At 38.1% G+C, this 18,634-nt stretch overlaps 1 long non-coding RNA gene and 1 other non-coding gene across 2 annotated transcripts in view; both read right to left on the bottom strand.

Annotated features, from left to right (window-relative positions):
• LOC139030216 (uncharacterized) overlaps nt 1-18,634 on the bottom strand; it is a 216,407-nt gene that overhangs the window by 197,401 nt on the left and 372 nt on the right. The window contains exon 2 of the long non-coding RNA XR_011482501.1: nt 672-773. This is a non-coding gene — a long non-coding RNA (uncharacterized lncRNA). The remainder of the gene's footprint in view (nt 1-671; nt 774-18,634) is intronic.
• LOC139030287 (U6 spliceosomal RNA) lies at nt 16,879-16,985 on the bottom strand. The gene has a single exon (XR_011482591.1). It is a non-coding gene; the product is annotated as a U6 spliceosomal RNA (small nuclear RNA).

The raw sequence follows: 18,634 nt of genomic DNA on the forward strand, positions 1-18,634 counted from the left end.
GAAAGGCAGGTGTCCAAGCAAATGGAGCCTTCCCTAAGGCTCCCTTCTGCTGTGAATGTTCACTGAGTTCCAGTCAGATTGGCCTGCAATCAGCTCCTCATACACACCCACAGTCCTTTCTTTCCTTGGGGCCTTTGTGCATGCTGTCCTATCGCAAACTTTCTTTCCTCTGCTTTTACAGCCAGTTCCTGCCCATTCTTTATACATCTACTCCTCAAAGAGGCCTTTCTTGAACATACTATCCAAATAACTTATTTGTAAATACCAAATCTGTTTGTTTAGATTCATTCACTGTATTTTTTTTTTCCTTTTCTCCCACCCTCATCCAACTGAGAGGGAGAAGAGATGTGAATTACCATAAAGGGGGGCATTTTTAAGTTCTACAATAACTTAGACAGAAATGTCACTACTTTGAGGATGCTAGAAAACGGTGTAGGAGAGATGTGCTCCTTGCACACAGTGGGAGGGATGGCATTCCTCCTTGTGCAGGTGGCTCACACAATCAGTGCGAATACTCAGGACAAAGGGAAGAGCTGTCCCACTTGTTCCTCTCTTCTCTTAGCTTTGTAACCTTGCTGCCTAGTTGTCAATCACACTACCTTCACTATGTTCATTTTTCTTTCCTCTGTTCATAAACTAGTGATTAAAAAGTTGTGATTCATCACATTTACCTTAGCTGTTCTGAGGCTTCATCCTTCTGAATGTTTGCAAAATGGCACAGTCTCATGGGAGGCAGGAGTCCAGGAGCAGCGGTACGGTCACAATTCCACAGACTATGTAAATAAAGCCAGAAGAAAGAGTGAGATGGCTGAGGGAGTAGTACTGAAACAAATACTTTAACATATGCAAAGTAGACAGCCAATGGGAACCTGCTGTATGATGCAGGGAGCCCGAAGCTGGTGCTCTGTGTAGACGTAGGGGGTAGGATGGGGAGGGAAGTGGGAGGGCAGTTTAGGAGGTGGGGGACCTACAGCTGAATCATGTTGATGTATGGTGGAAACCATCACAACATTGTAATTGTCCCCCAATTAAAAATAAATTTTTTTTAAAAAATGGCACAGAGTGTCATGGGAGGTGGGAGTCCAGGAGCAGTGGGTATGGTAACAATTCCACAGGCTGTGTAAATAAAACCAGGAGAAAGACAGTGAGTTGGGTTTTTTGAGCTCCCCCAACCCATCCCCCCTCAGGCCCAGGCACATAATGACTGTTCACCCTCATCGCTTTTACTCACAACCACGTACTCTCATTTCTTGTTCTGTAAATTCAGCTCCACAGTCATTTTTAATCAGCGCTCTGTGCTACCACTGCACCCATGAGAAAGTGAGGGCATTAAACTCAAAAGCCGTCGGTGCTTCCCAATTCTAAGGAGGAGGTATTGGTGTCAAAATACGGCCTGTGTTCTACCTAAAGTGCCACAGGTCTATCAGTGGGTTCGCTGTAAAGAACTGCTCAACACTTAATGAGCTCAAAACCACTTCCCATATTTTCCTAGATTCATGGGACTATCCCACTGGCTTGGAAATTTGTTCCAGTCAGATGAGTTGTGAGAGATGGGAACACCAGCTTATCTGAGCCACCAAGTATTAGCTTTGTTCTAGCAGCGGAAATTATGACTGTAAGGTCCCTGACAGTATGTACACGGTTATTTATACTTTCCTAAACTTGAGTGTATTTACAAATAGTACCATTTAGCTATTTTTAATTAAGTCATTTCCACAGTTCTCATACAGGAAATCCTGCATGAACCTGATCCACCATTAAAGTCACTATAGCAGAACTTGGTCAAAACCTGCTAAAAATTTATGTTTCAACGATGATAGTGATAGAATGCATGTCCACTCAAAATACAGCTGGCAGCCTTTACTGCTGGGTTGATATTTGTTAATATGAAGACTGAGACTATCACCCATCAGAAGGAAGGAAGGTGGGGGTAGAAAGAGGGAAAAAGAAGAGAGAGAGGGAAAGTTTCTATCAATTGTTTTCTATCTAAGCACTTTTTAAAATTTTCATTTTCACTTCTCATGGAAAAGGTGATGTTGCTCAGTTAAGACATGTGTTTATTTTCCTAAATAGCTCATAATTTTCCATAAGTTAAAAAAATGTCATTTGACTTAAGTAGGCTAAAAATTCTCAAGAAACAGAGGGAACCTAAGATGAGTATTAATCACAGTCTCAAACCTAATTCATGCCCAGCTAAATGTGGTGACTTTATTTTGCTGCAGATTCCCCAATCCCAGTTATTCCGCTTTCTTTGCTACTGTAACAGAGCGTCACTTTTTTCTTCAATATGTACACGCAGAATGTGCCTGTAGAAAGGAATTTCATTTTTTAGCATTTTAAATGTTTTTCTACTACTATCTATTTGTCAAATCTCCCAGCTGTCAATACAGTGGGTTTTTTTCTTCTCCTTGGGCCTGTAAGCTAGAAGTTATAAACCAACATAATTTTTATATCTAATATCATATATAAATGTATGCATTTATCTAAAATATATTTTCTATGCTTTGAATTTAACACAGCTCTAAAATCACAGGTATCACTTCTGAGATATAATAATATTTAACTTTTATTGTTTACTGAATTACAGGTGATGGTCTAAGCTGTATATGTAGGCACACATTTAATCCTCACAACAGAGTTCTGAAGGAGGTGTTGTTTCTGCCCCTACTTAACAAAGGAGGCCCAGAGAAGTTAACTAACTTGCTTAAGATGCCTCAATTAGGAAGTAATCAAAGCAGCATTAACAGCAAAACTCTTGCAGAAAATGGTACACTGTATACCAATAACGCCTTGGGACATTTAAGAAAGGCATTTATATTTGATGCCAGAAAGCAGTGACTGGATCTGTGACTTGCACAAATTCTAGTTCAGGGTTTGACCTTGCCTAACAGGTCAACTAACAAGGCCCTTAGCTCACAAAATGAAAGGTAAATTTTCTGGAGTAAGGCATTTTACACTTACACTAACCAAGGCCATGTTTGTACCACCCCTCCATCAGGTTTGGGCCATTGCTGCCCATTTGTCTTTTACTATGAAAGATTTTTCCTATCCTTTGACGGCAAACAAAGAGTTCACTGAGAGGTTGTGATTATTAATGTTTACAATGTCTATAACAAATATCATTTCCTATATTGTCTATGGCTCATGATTTCACTCAAATAACTGAAACATGTTACTGAACCTACAGGGTTATGGGCAACATTTCTGAGAAAATAGATTTTTTAATCCCCCTTTAATCAAAGCTATTGCCCTTCTCTCTAAGAGGATAGCTCATTATCTGATTCCATGTCATCTTCCTATTTTTCCCCTTATCTCTGAACTCCTTTTCCCCTTCCATTTCATTCTTTGTTCTCTTCTCCCTTACATATTCATTTTAAGAATTATTGATCTAGAAATGATAGCATCTCCCCTCCACTAGAAAGAATGGAATTATCTGTATTCCCTAAGAAAATAATGGAAGACTTTGAGGCCAAGTGCAGGTTCATGTTCTACTAGCCAAACACATTCTTAGGAATCATTTTCTCTGGAAGATCCTGATCCAGAGCAGTTTTGAAACAGAGAAATCATTAGTGCTATAGGAACAGTTGTTCACTCATTTACTTGAAACTCCCTGAAGATGATGTCAAGGAGAAAAGAACATGGATCTTTGATTTTCTGATATTTTCTCAAAAATTTCCATGTTCCCTGTATCGAGCCAGGTCTATCCAGAAACCTAGAAACAAGTACATAAAACAGAAAGACTTCAACGCAGGGCTACCGTGGAAGATCTGAGAGGCCAAACAGGCTCCATGAGGCAAGCCCTCGGGGCCACTGCCCTTCTGAAACCAGAGCAGAGAACGGGAATGGCAAGACAGCCCAGGGCCTGGGGCCACCAGGGGAAGGCTAAGGCTAGGAGGAAGGCACGGGTTCTGTCAGAGACGCTGCCCAACGCAGAGAAAGAGGAGAAATCCCAGGCTGCTCCCTTCTTCTAGCCTATCTCCTGTCAACACCATCCTTTGACTTTTGAAACTAGCCAAAGGCAGGATGATGCAGGGGCTTGGGGATGTGCTTGGGAATGCAGCCTACGGGGCCATTCTCTCTGATTCAGAGCTGAGCCCAGAGAACGAGAGGACTGGAGCTGACAGCAATAGGTTCTGGACGGCACACACTCCCGTTCTATCTTCCACTTTTCTGTGGCTACACATAGTCATCTTTTCCCCACCAGAGAGCTATTAATCAATCTAAAAAAGTGGAACTTTAGAACTCATGTGGTAATTGGTCAGTCATCCAATCATATTACATCATCAAGATAAATTTCAAGGAATAATGTGTTTAAAACTGCAAAAAAATCTCCTAAATCAATGTATAAAGGACCTTGACACAAAGCTCCATCTCTGGCACATTTACTGAAATTTAGTTGCAGACTATTTCCTTACTGAGTTTTGTTTTTCTATTTTCCTGGAATATAGTTATAAAGTCAAATTTGGCAAACTTATAAATCATATTCTGCAAAATTACATTGCTTTTTTATACTTCCACAGAGAGATTTCAGTGGTTATTTCAGAAGGGTAGAAAAGTTGATGAAGACTCAAAGAAAATAATGCAATGTTTGAACTCTAAAGTTTTTTTAAATTTCTCAGTTTTTAGAAAAACATTCTAGTCTTAAGCATTCACTATAGCTTTAAATTAAACTATAATTATAAAGTAAAATTTTTTAAAAGCTTTGTTGTTCAGTTACGAAGTTGTGTCTGAATCTGCAATCCTATGGATTGAAGCATGCCAGGCTTCCCTCTCCATCACTACTTCCCAGAGTTTGCTCAAACCCATGTCCATTGAGTCAGTGATGCCATCCAACTACCTCACCCTCTGGTGCCCCCTTCTTCTCCTGCCCTCAATGTTTCCCAACATCAGGGTCTTTTCCAATGAAATGGCTCTTTGCATCAGGTGGCCAAAGAATTGGGGCTTCAACTTCAGCATCAGTCCTTCCAATGAATATTCAGGGTTTATTTCCTTTAGGATTAACTGGTTTGATCTCCTTGCTATTCAAGAGATTCTCGGGAGTCTTCTCCGGCTCGACAGTTCAAAAGCACCAATTCTTCAGCACTCAGCTTTCTTCATGGTCCAAATCTCACATCCATACATGACTACTGGGAAAACCTTAGCTTTGACTACATGAACCTTAGTCAGCAAAGTAATATCTCTGCTTTTAAATGTGCTGTCTAGAATTGCCATAGCTTTTCTTCCAAGGAGCAAGCGTCTTTTAATTTCATGGCTGCAGTCACCATCCGCAGAGATGGTGGAGCCCAAGAAAATAAAATCTGTCACTGTTTCCACTTTTTCCCCATCTATTTGCCATGAAGTGATGGGACTGCATGCCATGATCTTAGTTTTTGAATGCTGCGTGTTAAGCCAGCTTTTTACTCTCTTCTTTCACCCTCATCAAGAGGCTCTTCAGTTTCTCTTCACTTTCTGCCACTAGAGTGGTATCATATGCATGTCTGAAGTTGTTGATATTTCTTGCAGCAATCTTGATTCCAGCTCATGAGTCATCCAGTCCAGCATTTTGCATGATGTACTCTGCATATAATTTAAATAAGCAGGGTGACAATACACAGCCTTGACGAACTCCTTTCCCAATTTTGAACCAGTCTGTTGTTCCCATTCAGTTCTAACTATTCCTTCTTGACCTGCATACAGGTTTCTCAGGAGACAGGTAAGGTGGTCCGGTATTCCCAGTTCTTTCAGAATTTTTCAGTTTGTTGTGATCCACACAGCCAAAGACTTTAGCATAGTCAATGGAGCAGAAGTAGATGTTTTTTCTGGAATTCCCTTGCTTTTTCTATGATCTAATGGATATTGGCAATTTGATCTCTGGTTCTTCTGCCTTTTCTAAACCCAGCTTACACACCTGAAGTTCTCAGTTCATGTACTGTTGAAGCCTAGATTGAAGGATTTTGAGCATTACCTTGCTAGCATGTGAAACGGGCACAATTTTGTGGTAGTTTGAGCATTCTTTGGTATTGCCCTTCTTTGGGATTGGAATGAAAACTGACCCTTTCCAGTCCTGTGGACTCTGCTGAGTTTTCCAATTTTGGTTAAAAAAAAAACCAAAACACTAAATTCAAATTTAACAAGTCTTCTTATATTTTCATTTGCTAAATCTGGCAATACTGTCCTAGGATTAAATATTCTGTTTTATCATGGTTTAAAAATGGCTTAATTATCAAACATACTGAATAGAGATCGCCACCTAATGAGATTATCCAGGCATCAGAAAACAAACTAATATCTATCATTCTTATAAATAATTTTAATAAGTTTTCTGAATAAAACAATTCAGTTTAGAAATAAATAATCCAATAAATAAATAGGAAACAAATCTGTGACATTTAGGAAAATTATGTTTGAGTCCTGATCCTATGATTAAGTGAACATATGCCATTGGAAGGCCATTTATCCTCTATAACTTTATAAAATTATCCTACTTTCTTTTTCTTGGAAGAAAACAAAGACACAGATTAAACTATTAAATTTCCTTTATACTCATTCCTCTCACACTCCCTTCCATACAAGTAATCACTGCTATAGTATGAATATTTTTTGTCTTTTCAAAATTCTATATTGAAGCCTAATCCCCAGCATGTAGACTTGAGGAGGTAGGGTCTTTGGGAAGTTATTAGGTCATAAGGGTGGATTGCTTATGAATAGTACTAGAGACCCCAGAGAGCTCCCTAGTCAATTCTGCCATAAGAAGACACAGCAAAAAGGTGGCCATCTATGAACAAGGAAGTGGGCTCTCACCAGACATCTAGTCTGCCAGTGTCTTGTCTAGGACTTTTCAGCCTCCAGAACTGTGAGAAATAAATCTTTGTTGTTTATATGCCACCCCGTCTACAGTATTGTTATAGCACCTTGAACAAAGACAAATCATTGATCTGTATCATTCCCAACATTTTGTGTGCATTTATAGACATACATGTATTTATGCACATGTCATTTTTTATTTAAAAAAATAAAAATATTTCACACATTATTCTGAGACTTCATTTTCATTTGTCTTAAATGCCTAAACTTATTTATTTCATTTCAGTAAATAGATAATACACACAGGTGTGACAAGCAGACTCTAAAATGACCTTTCTAGGATCCCCAAATCCTGGTACTCATGCCCTCAACTAATTCCCTACCCTTGAGTGTGGGATGGTCTAGTGACTTGTTTTAGCAGAAACAGGCAAAGATGTCCCACAGAAGTATACAATGTAAAATTTTGACTTCTGTGTTGCTATCAGACTCCTTCTATTGCTTTCTCAGCTTGCATGCTTTGATGAAGAAAGTTGTCATGTTGGAGAGGAACAGAGGCCTCCAGCCAACAAACAACTATGAACTGAGGCTCTCAATCCAAAAGTCCTCAAGGAGCTGAATACTGCCAATAATCATGTAAGCCTGGAAGCAGATCCTTTCACAATCAAGTCTTCCAATGAGACTCTAGCCTCAGCCAACACTTCACTTACAGCTTGTGAGGGCCCTGATACAAGGGACCCTGCTAAGCCATGCCTAGCTTCTTGACCTACAGAAACTCTGAGGTAATAAATATGTGTTATTTTAAGTTTCTAAATTTGTGGTTATATTGCTATCCAGTAATAGGTAACCAATACACATACAATACAAAATTTAAAAGCTATACAAGTTAGGTCTGTGAAAATTTAAGTCTCCTTTGCATCTTTGTCTCTAGCCAATCAGATCCCTTTCCCACAAACACCATTGCAAGATCAGTTCACATCATCAATGCGAAAGCACTTTAAATGCTTACAAGACAATAAATAAAGGTATTAAAATTATTCATACTAAAATTCCCAGATTTACAAGAGATACTAAGATTTTGAGTTGCTGGAGGGTAGGAACAACAGGTGTCATTGTACAATTATCTCACAAGGGATCATATGGACAAGGCAGAAAAAGTGACAGATAGGTATCAGATGAGCACATGGAAGAAGGGCTATTTACACACAACAGAAATTCCAAGGACATTTACCAGATTGTATCAAGTGAACAATTGCTTATAATCAGAAAGAGTTCCAAGGATCATTAAATGCTTTTCTTTAATACAGTTGATTCAGTGTCCTGTGTTCACTGTAAAGCAGGACATTATAAGGATGACAGAAAGCAAAATAAAAAGCATTGTATTGCATGATTCAAAGCCAGGTCCCTATAGCAGACACCACACATGGAATACTGTTTACAACTCAAAATTGGCTTGAAGTAGCTAGAAATGACAGTGCTGGAACTAGGGTGAGAGACTGACTCACATACTTGAGTTAAAGAATAGATTTTTAAAAGAAAGATCTTTCCTCTGGAACAGGACTGAGCCCTTAAAGGGACAGATGGTATTAAATATTTTAAGCTTTGCAGGCCAGATGGTCTCTATTCCAACTACTCAACACTACTCTCGTAGCTCTAAAGCAGTCATGAAAAGTGAAAGTGAAGTCGCTCAGTCGTGTCTGACTCCTTGCGACCCCATGGACTGTGGCCCACCAGGCTCCTCTGTCCATGGAATTCTCTAGGCAAGAACACTGGAGTGGGTTGCCATTTCCTTCTCCAAAAGCAGCCATAGACACTACATAAATAAATGGGCGTGGCCATGTTCCAATAAGACTTTATTTATAAAAATAAGTAGTGGATTTGGCCCAAGAGCTTGCTGAGAGATATCTAAAAAGGTAAAACAAAAGGTAAATACAGTTGAAGTCTTTCAGTTTGGCACCTGGTTAAAACAGATACCAAGGATGGGAGGGGGATCAGGATGGGGAATACATGTAAATCCATGGTTGATTCACGTCAATGTATGGCAAAAACCACTACAATATTGTAAAGTAATTAACCTCCAACTAATAAAAATAAATGGAAAAAAAAAACCAGATACCAAGAAGAAGACCCCCAGCTCATGCCAATTCCCATGATGCTTTCTGAATACACTGATTTGACTATATTTGAAGATACCTTTCTTTGTTTTATTTTTTATTGAAGTATAGTTGATTTACAATGTTGTGTTAGTTTCTGGTTCACAGCAAAGTGATTCAGTAATGTGTATATATTCCTTTTCAGATTTTTTTCCCTTCATAGTTTATTATAAGATATTGAATATAGTTGCCTGTGCTGTTCAGTGGGCTTCCCTGGTGGCTCAGAGGTTAAAGCATCTGCCTGCAATGAGGGAGACCCTGGTTCGATCCCTGGGTCGAGAAGATCCCCTGGAGAAGGAAATGGCAACCCACCCCAGAATTCTTGCCTGGAGAATCCCATGAACGGAGGAGCCTGGTAGGCTACAGTCCACGGGGTCGCAAAGAGTCGGACACGACTGTGCTATTCAGTAGGTTGTTGTTGTTTATCCATTTTGTATATGGTAATGAGCATCTGTTAATCCCAAATTCCCAGCTTATCCCCCTCCCTTTTTCCCTTTGGTAACCACAAATTTTTTCTGTCTGTGAGTCTGTTTCTGTTTTGTAAATAAGTTCATTTGTATCATTTTTTAGATTCTACATATAAGTGATACTAAATGATATTTGTCTTTGATTTACTTCACTTAGTCTATGATAATCTCTAGGTCCATCCTTATTGCTGCAAATGGCATTCTTCCACTCTTCTTCATGACTGAGTAGTATTCTTGTGTGTGTGTGTGTGTGTGTGTGTGTGTGTGTGTACCACAGAAGATACCTTTTTACTTGAACTGAATCTGGTGCTCTGATCTCCATTTTTAGTGATTTTCTGCCCATCTAGAATCTAAGCAGTCTTAGAACTAGAAGAGAGCCACAAGGGAAGAACTGCCCCCCCTTCTCTCAATGCCCTACCCTGTTACCATTTCTCTCCCAGGTACTTGGGAGACTCTAGGACTATAACAATAGTGTTAGATTGGGAAACGCTACCTTTAATAGAGGTCTCCTCTTTATCTTTTGGGATTCCCACTACCTTTTTTTTTTTCAAATAAAATTTTTTATTAGCTGAACAGTATATACAATCCACATTTTAAAATTCTATTGACTAGATTAGTGTTTTTAAGCATTTGGTACTAAATTATGTTGCTCCAAGGCAACTAAAATTAATATTTATAAGCCCACATATATAATGACATTTTCTCATTTTCTATTTTTCTGCTAAATTTACTCAAATATGTGTAATTTTTATTAATTTCATAGCATTTTTCCCCAAATCTCTCAAATATTTATTATACATTTTTATGTTTCATGGATTTTTGTTTAAAAAGGAAAAAGACTCCAATCCTTCCTATGAAAGAGCTACACACAGACAGCTTTATGTTCACACATACCTGGTACAGTGGAATAAAATTTAATTGAACTTATTTCCCAATCCTAGTTCTCTTGCTCATGTGGTTAACACTCAGGAGTGAAGATAGGACCACCAGAAATAAGTCAGTTGCCCAATTTAATGAAAATGCTATGAAAGTAAAATATATTTTAGGAAAACAGACTTCCTGTGTGTATGATTCTTATCTTTTGCCTTAAAAAGAAGTTAAATGCTTTCATTAATTTACATCCCCAAGCATTCAAAGATTATGAGGTTTAAATGAAAGTGTGTCTCTTTCATCTTTCTAAATTCAGAATACTATCACCTCTAAAATACAAACTAGATCCTTAAGTGACCAAGCTTGATGAAGCAAGATATAAGTCTGAAATCTTACTAGAGGTTAAGACACCACAATTTTACTTGTGTCTGAACCAACTCCACATAAACAAAAATAAAGTGAAACCCCAGCCTGAGACATTCTGGCACTGTCTAAAAGCGGGAAAAGGCTGCTCTCCTGACCCCAACCTCCACTTCCTCCCAACCTAGACGAGTGGGTGTACCAGCTCTGCTGAGATGCCATATGCCACCTCTTTCACCGCCTCACTAAGAACTCTGGCTAAGCCATGATCCACAGACCAAAAGACCACTACGGTTTGGGGAATATCAGTGAAATATACAGGAAAGTGTCAAAACTCCAGCTCCCAACCATAGACAGTTTCTAACTTAATCTACCGTTTCCTCTAATTATGGTCATCTCTACAGTGGGAACCATGGTAAAATGTTTTAAAACTCTTCAAGTTTCCTCGAATTTACCACTTACACAATATTTAATCTGGTAAAAGGCAACTAAAACTAAAATTAATCTATAAATACATTCCTAGCAGGGAAGAGAAGTCATCCAAAACCTTCAGAGGATATGACTTCAAGTCCTCAAATATAACTAGGTAAATTGATTTTAATTTCTTCCCTACTTGCCCACCCACCCCTTGATGAACACAAGGCCCAAAAGCAAAAGGTACCCAAATGACACTAATTAGTCATCTAATTAAGAAGTAAAAGCAAATGATACTGTGTGAATAGTCAGAAGTTCCAATATCAATTTATTATTTATTGGGAGATAACTGTAGCCTCTCTCTTTTCACAGGCAAACTAACTGAATATTTAATAGAGCTTGCGGTATAGTCAACAAAGACCTCAGGTTCCCTGGTTTCCAACATCAGACTCTATTCACTAAAACCTGTACCAAGGCTAATCCTCTTCTGTTAAAAGTGGGAAAAACAAAAGGAGACAATCAAGAGAAACCTGTTAACTTAATCACTTAAAATATCTACTGATACTACACATCATCTCCTTTTGGAATTGATGTACTTAATGTATAAAGTAATTAACTCCAATTTTAATAGATGAGAATTTCACAAGGACTAATTCAGTGTTTTAGAAATGGGGAATCAAAAATGAATAGAAATTTACATAAACAGAAATTATAAAATAGAAATCATATATGTACAATATATACATGTGAGTTACAGTACCACAATTTAAATCCAAACTCATGTGTCTAATGATCTGGCACACAGATGTTAACATTCAAAAACTATGGATTGAGAATTATGATGTGTACAGAGTTGCATTAATTAATGTTACACCTGTTATTGTAACAGATAACAGGGGTATATGGTTACAGAAACAAGTTTCTCCTTCATACAGTATCCAATACCAGGGTTCCTAATCAACAGATAGTTCAAGCTATCTCCTCCTTGGATTTCTGCCCTCCAAAAATGCTTCAGAGTTCTTTCCATTCAGCCAAATGGTGAAGAAGACTATGGAGGAGACATACTTAGTTTTGAGGCACTTGAGCTTGAATGTGAAACATACAACTTTGTTTCCCATTCCATTGGCAACAGCTAGTCACTCAGACACACCCAGCTGCAAGGAAGGTTAGTTTCAGCTGGGCAGCTGCTTCCCAGCAACTACTTGAAGATTCTGAATCTTCAGTGTACAGCCAGCAGTTAATTACCGCAACATTATGGTAGGTATATAAGTGCTTAGTCATTCAGTCATGTTGGACTCTGCAACTGTAGCCTGCCAGGTTCCTCTGTCCATGAGGATTCTCCAGGCAAGAGTAGCAGAGTGGGTTGCCGTGCTCTCCTCAGGTATCAGTTCAGTTCGGTCACTCAGTCGTATCCAACTCCTTGCGACCCCATGGACCGCAGCATACCAGGCTTCCCTGTCCATCACCAAGTCCCAGAGCTTGCTCAAACTTATGTCCAGTCAGTCAGTGATGCCATCCAACCATCTCATCGTCCTGCCTTTCTCCTCCTGCCTTCAATCTTTCCCAGCATTAGGGTCTTTTAGAATTAGTCAGTTCTTCACATCAGGAGGTCAATTTATTGCAGTTTCAGCTTCAGCATCAGTCCTTCCAATGCATATTCAGGACTGATTTCCTTTAGGATTGACTGGTTTGATCTTCTTGCAATCCAAGGGACTCTCAAAGAGTCTTCTCCAACACCACAGTTCTAGAGCATCAATTCCTCAGCACTCAGCTTTCTCTATGGTCCAACTCTCACATCCATACATAACTATTAGAAAAGCCATCACTTTGACAATATGGACTTTGTCAGTAAAGTAATGCCTCTGCTTTTTAATATACTGTCTAGATTTGTCATAGCTTTTCTTCCAAGGAGCAAGCGTCTTTTAATTTCATGGCTGTAGTCACCATCTGCAGATTTTGGAGCCCAAGAAAATAAAGTCTCTCACTGTTTCCATTGTTTCCCCATCTATTTGCCATAAAGTGATGGGACTGGATGCCATGATCTTAGTTTTTCGAATGTTGAGTATAAAAGTACTAAATGTAGTAAGACATAAGGCTAACTATGAAATATGCCTTTGTCTAGATTTTTGGTCCCTGTCAAAATATGATGAGTGATTCACTCAAAATTTAGCTAACCAAAACAACTAATATTTAAGGTCATCATATGTATTAAGTATGGGCTTCCCAAGTGGCACTGGTGGTAAAGTACCTGCCTGTCAACACAGGAGACAAAAGATATGTGGGTTCAATCCCTGGGTCAGAAAGATCCCCTGGAGAAGTGGGTTGCATGGCAGTCCACTCCAATATTCTTGCCTGGAGAATCCCATGGACAGAGGAGTCTGGCAGGCCACATTCCACAAGGTCAAAAAGAGTCAGGCACAGCTGAAGCAACTTAGCACATACACATGCAATGATATTAACCCACAATCAGTAATCATTGAATTGCTGATTCACAACAGTATGAGATTACGAGAGACATACTAACCTTCTATCACACTGTGTGGCTCATGACTGTACCATGACATTAGCTGCATAGCATATGTGGAAAAATGAAGCTTTACATTTTTATTAGATTTGAACCTATTAACAAAAATGTTATTCACCCTCTAAAGGATTTCTCATCAATATCATTGTAACTTACAGCTTTTGCAGTATGCTTATTTGTTTTTTGTTTTTTTTCAATGAAGATTGGTCAAAGTTGAATGCTTATAATTTTGATTCACATCTTAGAAGTTAGTCTCTCAAAACTACAGTTCAAAAAGATACTATGAACTATGTTCATCTATGCAACACTATTCACAATAGCCAAAACATGGAAGCAACCTAAATGTCCATCTGTAGATGAGTGGATAAAGATGTGGTACATATGTACAATGGAATACTACCCAGCCATAAAAAATGAATAACGCCATTTGAAGCAACATGGATGGACTTAGAGATTATCACACTAAGTAAATTAGAAAGACAAATACCATATGATATCACTTATATGTAGAATATAACATATGACACAAATGAACCTACCCATGAAACAGAAACAGACTCACAGAGAACAGGCTTGTTGTTGCCAAGGGGAAGGGAGGAAGGGAGTTTGGGGTTAGCAGATAAAAACCATTACACACATCGCTTCTCGGCCTTTTGGCTAAGATCAAGTGTAAAAACCATTATACAAAGAATGGATAAATTGGCTCCTACTGTATAGCACAGGGAATAATACTCAATATCCTGTGATAAGCCATAATGAAAAAGAATTTCTAAAAAAGAATGCATAAATGTATGTATAACTGAATCACTTTGCAGTACAACAGAAATTAATACAACATTGTAAATCAACCATAGTTTTTTTTTTAATAAAAAGATGCTAAACATCAATTCCTCCTCCGTATTGTATTCCAGAGTCCTCTAGGAAGTCTTCCTACCCAGAATGGTAGAACTATCCACTCCCTCCTCTGGGCCTTTACTTACCCTAAAAATATTACATTAAAAGTTTTTGTAAAGACTGAATATAATCATGTATCTAGAAGTGACTGCACAGCAGATGTCTTCTATTAACTAACTGAAAAATTAAGGTCATAACACTGAATTCATAGATTGTTAAGCATATTAGACATAATATATACTTTCAAATCTAGTACATTATAGGTGTTCCACAAAAACCTATATAATTCCCATTCTTATTATTTTGAATAGCTCTCCTTTTAATGAACAAAGGCAGAAACTCTGAGATTACTCTTTGTTACTATAGAAAAGATAAATTACAGGGAAGTATTTCTCACAGAAAAAAAACAAGCAGAAATTTGCTAAGCATGAAATGGGTGAAAAGAGGAAAGGAATAGGTCACAAACTTTGATTCTCGAATAATTTCATCATGTACAAAGTGAAATTAATAGGTTTCTAAACCATTCTCATCCACAGATGCTTGAAAATAAAGAGGATATGAGTGTGGGAAAGGAAAATCTAAAAACATCACCAGATTATGCAGAAGCCTGATGTTCCTGATCTGTTTGGCAATAAAATTGCCTCCTAAAACCACAGAGGGCATCTTCCAGGAAAGAAACAAGACAACCTTTTCAGTTACTTTGTCCTTGATCTCCTATTCTTGGTGTAAAAGAATCTGAAAGAAATTCACATGACCCATATTGAGAAAAATGCCTCTAGAAAACTCATTTTGGGGGAGGTAAGAATATAAAATTCTCAGACCATCAAAGATTGACTTATGAGAGTCATATGTTAGGAGTTATTTCTCTACTCTTCAAAAATAAAAGGTTTTACTTTATTAACATTATTATAAAATTATTATATAAATTTTTATCCATGATTTAAAATATAGCAAAAACACATGATAAGTTTACTAAAAAACACCTTGAAGACTCTTCAACTTTTCACATCAGGGATTCTTTGGGTTTAAATCTTCCCTTTTTACTGATGGACCTATTTGCAGGGCAGGAATAGAGATGCAGACATAGAGAACAGACGTGTGGACACAGCAGAGGAAGGGAACAGTGGGATGAATTGAGAGAGCAGCATTGATACATACACACTACAGTGGGCAAAACAAATAGCTAGTGAGAGGTTTGCTGAATAACACAGGGAGCTAGCCCATGCTCTGTGACGACCTGGAGGGGGGAATGAGGGGCAGGGTAGGAGGGAGGCCCAAGAGGGAAGCAGTATATGTATACTTACAGCTGATTCACATTGTTATATGGCAGAAACCAACACAGCATTGTAAAGCAATTATACTCTGATATAAAATAAATTTTTAAAAATTCTCTTTTTCTGATTTTTAATCTGAACTTCTCTTACAACCTTGACATCATCTCTATTTTGAAAACCTGTTTGTTTTTTCTATTGTTTTGGGAATATTTTATTACTCATGGGCTTATAAAAAAACAAAATTGCAAACTTTTGGAGCTGAAACTGATATTAAAAATCATCTCAATTAACTTTATCAAGAAACCTGAGACCCGGACAAGTTAAAGAGCTTGGCCAGAACCTCTTAGAGAATGAAGGAGGGGGCTGGCTCTTCAAAGTCTGCAATAGCATTTTTAAATGTATATATAAGTTGTTCTGAGGATCCAGCAGTTGTGCAGCTCTCTGGAGCTGATAGTAAAATTAAGTTAGTTGCAGCCCCCATAGGTGTAAGCATTATTAAAGTAGTGTTCCTTCATTCACTGTTGCCCATTTACTGAGTCCTAGCAGAAAAATGCAGATGCAAACATGAATAAGATCCATATGGACTCAAGCATAGCACCCATGCATTGTACTGATAAACAAGAACTATATGCTCAGAATTAGGTGCTATGGATGGAGAGTTGATTGCTTACTCATTAACAATTTATTGAATATTTATTTACTCTATAACAATTCCATGGGTCTAAAATGAAACTTTTTTCTTTTAAGTGACACTACTATTTATCGATAGTAAGACTATTTTTTAAGGAGCTGAGTTTTGTTGGCTAATTTATTGAGCAATAGGATACAAAGTTTGGGGGATTTTTTTTTCTATTTCTGAAATATTCTAATTTCATGTCTGAACTTTTAAAAGAACTTCAAACGAGTTCCTTTTTATGGCTGAGTAATATTCCATTGTATGCATGTACCACAACTTCTTTATCCATTCATCTGTTGATGGACATCTAGGTTGCTTCCATGTCTTGAATGTTGTATACAGCGCAGCATTGAACATTGGAGTACATGTGTCTTTTTCAATTATAGTTTTCTCAGGGTATATGTCCAGTAATGGGATTGCTGGGTCATATGGTAGCTTTATTCCTAGTTTTTATTTATTTTTTTTTAAAAATATGGAACGCTTCACAAATTTGCATGTCATCCTTGCACAGGGGCCATGCTAATCTTCTCTGTATCATTCCAATTTTAGTATATGTGCTGCCGAAGTGAGCACTATTCCTAGTTTTTAAAGTATTAGCCATACTCTCCATAGTGGCTATATCAATTCACATTCCCACCAACAATGCCAGAGAGTTCCCTTTTGAGTCAGTTATAGTGAGGTGGGTGAACCTATTGCCTGTTATACAGAGCAAAGTAAATCAGAAAGAGAAAAACAAATATCATATATTAAGGTATACATATAGAATCTAGAAAAATAGTACTAATGAACCTATTTGCAGGATAGGAAAGATCCAGACATAGAGAACAGACTTGTGGACACAGTGGGGGAAGAAGAGAGTGGGACACACTGAGACGGCAGCATGGAAACACATACACTACCATATGTAAGGCAGATAGTTAATGGGAAGCTGCTATTCTTCTACCCCGCGCTCTGTGACAACCTAGAGGGGTAGGATGGGGGAGGCGGAAGGTTCAAGAGGGAGGGGAGATATGCATACTTACGGCTCCTTCATGTTGTATGGCAGAAGCCAACAAAGTATCATAAAGCAATTCTCCTTCAATTAAAAATAAATTTTAAAAAAACCCTTATCATCAATCCTTGTTTCCCTCCCTCTAATAAATAATTCCCTTCTTCCCTAGACTACGTATGAGTAAATGATTGAATAGTAGGCTTCCAGTTAAATATAATTCCCAACTTCTCATTGATAGATAGCAATGGCACAAGATCAGCTTTTTATCTGAACCTTTACTCAAGGGAAAAAATATTTACAGAGCTGAAAAAGTCAAAATTGTTGATTATACTTAGCAAAATATAATTACAAATATCCAAATAAACTAGAAGTCAATATAATAAAGTCCACCAAAACAGGTGGACACAAATTTTCTTATTATATGAAAATTTTCACGTAATTTGTGGGGGAAAAAAACATGTTTTTTATGCCTCCATACATCCTCTTACACTCTTTATATTTTATGATCACAACTCACTCTTCATTTAACACTAAACTTATTCCCTTTCTGGATACAAGATTTACAAGGAATTTGATCATGTTGAGCTTTTGATTCTAACAACCAAGGATTAAACTAATTCAAGAATGGAAATAGTGTGGAAGCGCTACAGATCAAGCCTCTCTGATTCAAGTCATTTAACATGCTAATTCTGACAGCTGGAAAATCTTACTCCGAAAAAAAAATAAGTGTCAGCAGCATGTCTGATTATGAAAAGCTGGAAGCAGGAGTCTCTTCAAAAATCAGAATGGGGCTCGCTCAGTGTCTTAGTGGTCAAGAACCCGCCTGCCAATCTAAGAGACGCAGGTCCAACTAATCCTCTGCGCCACATCTATTGACTGAGCCTGTGCTCTAGAGCCGGGGGAGCTTCTACTGAAGCCTGAGAACTCCGGAGCCCGTGCTCCGCAACGAGAGACGCCACTGCGACGTGAAGCCCAGGCACTACAACCAGAGAAAAGCCCAGCAGCAACAAAGACCCACCTCAGCCAAAAATAAATAAGTAAAATTATTCAAAACAGTTAGAATGACGCACTATACATCTCATACTTTACAGAACCGTCTCTACCACAAACCATTTTATCCTCTCTGAACATGCCAGACGTGTTCCTTAACCAGGAATTCACAAGCCTTTACTCTGAGTGAGCCTTGCGATCAGTAACCTCTTGAGCGAGGGTGAAAAACAGGGAAGGAGTC

Source organism: Odocoileus virginianus, chromosome 21 (assembly GCF_023699985.2).
Source record: "Odocoileus virginianus isolate 20LAN1187 ecotype Illinois chromosome 21, Ovbor_1.2, whole genome shotgun sequence".
In the NCBI taxonomy this organism is placed as follows: domain Eukaryota; kingdom Metazoa; phylum Chordata; class Mammalia; order Artiodactyla; family Cervidae; genus Odocoileus; species Odocoileus virginianus.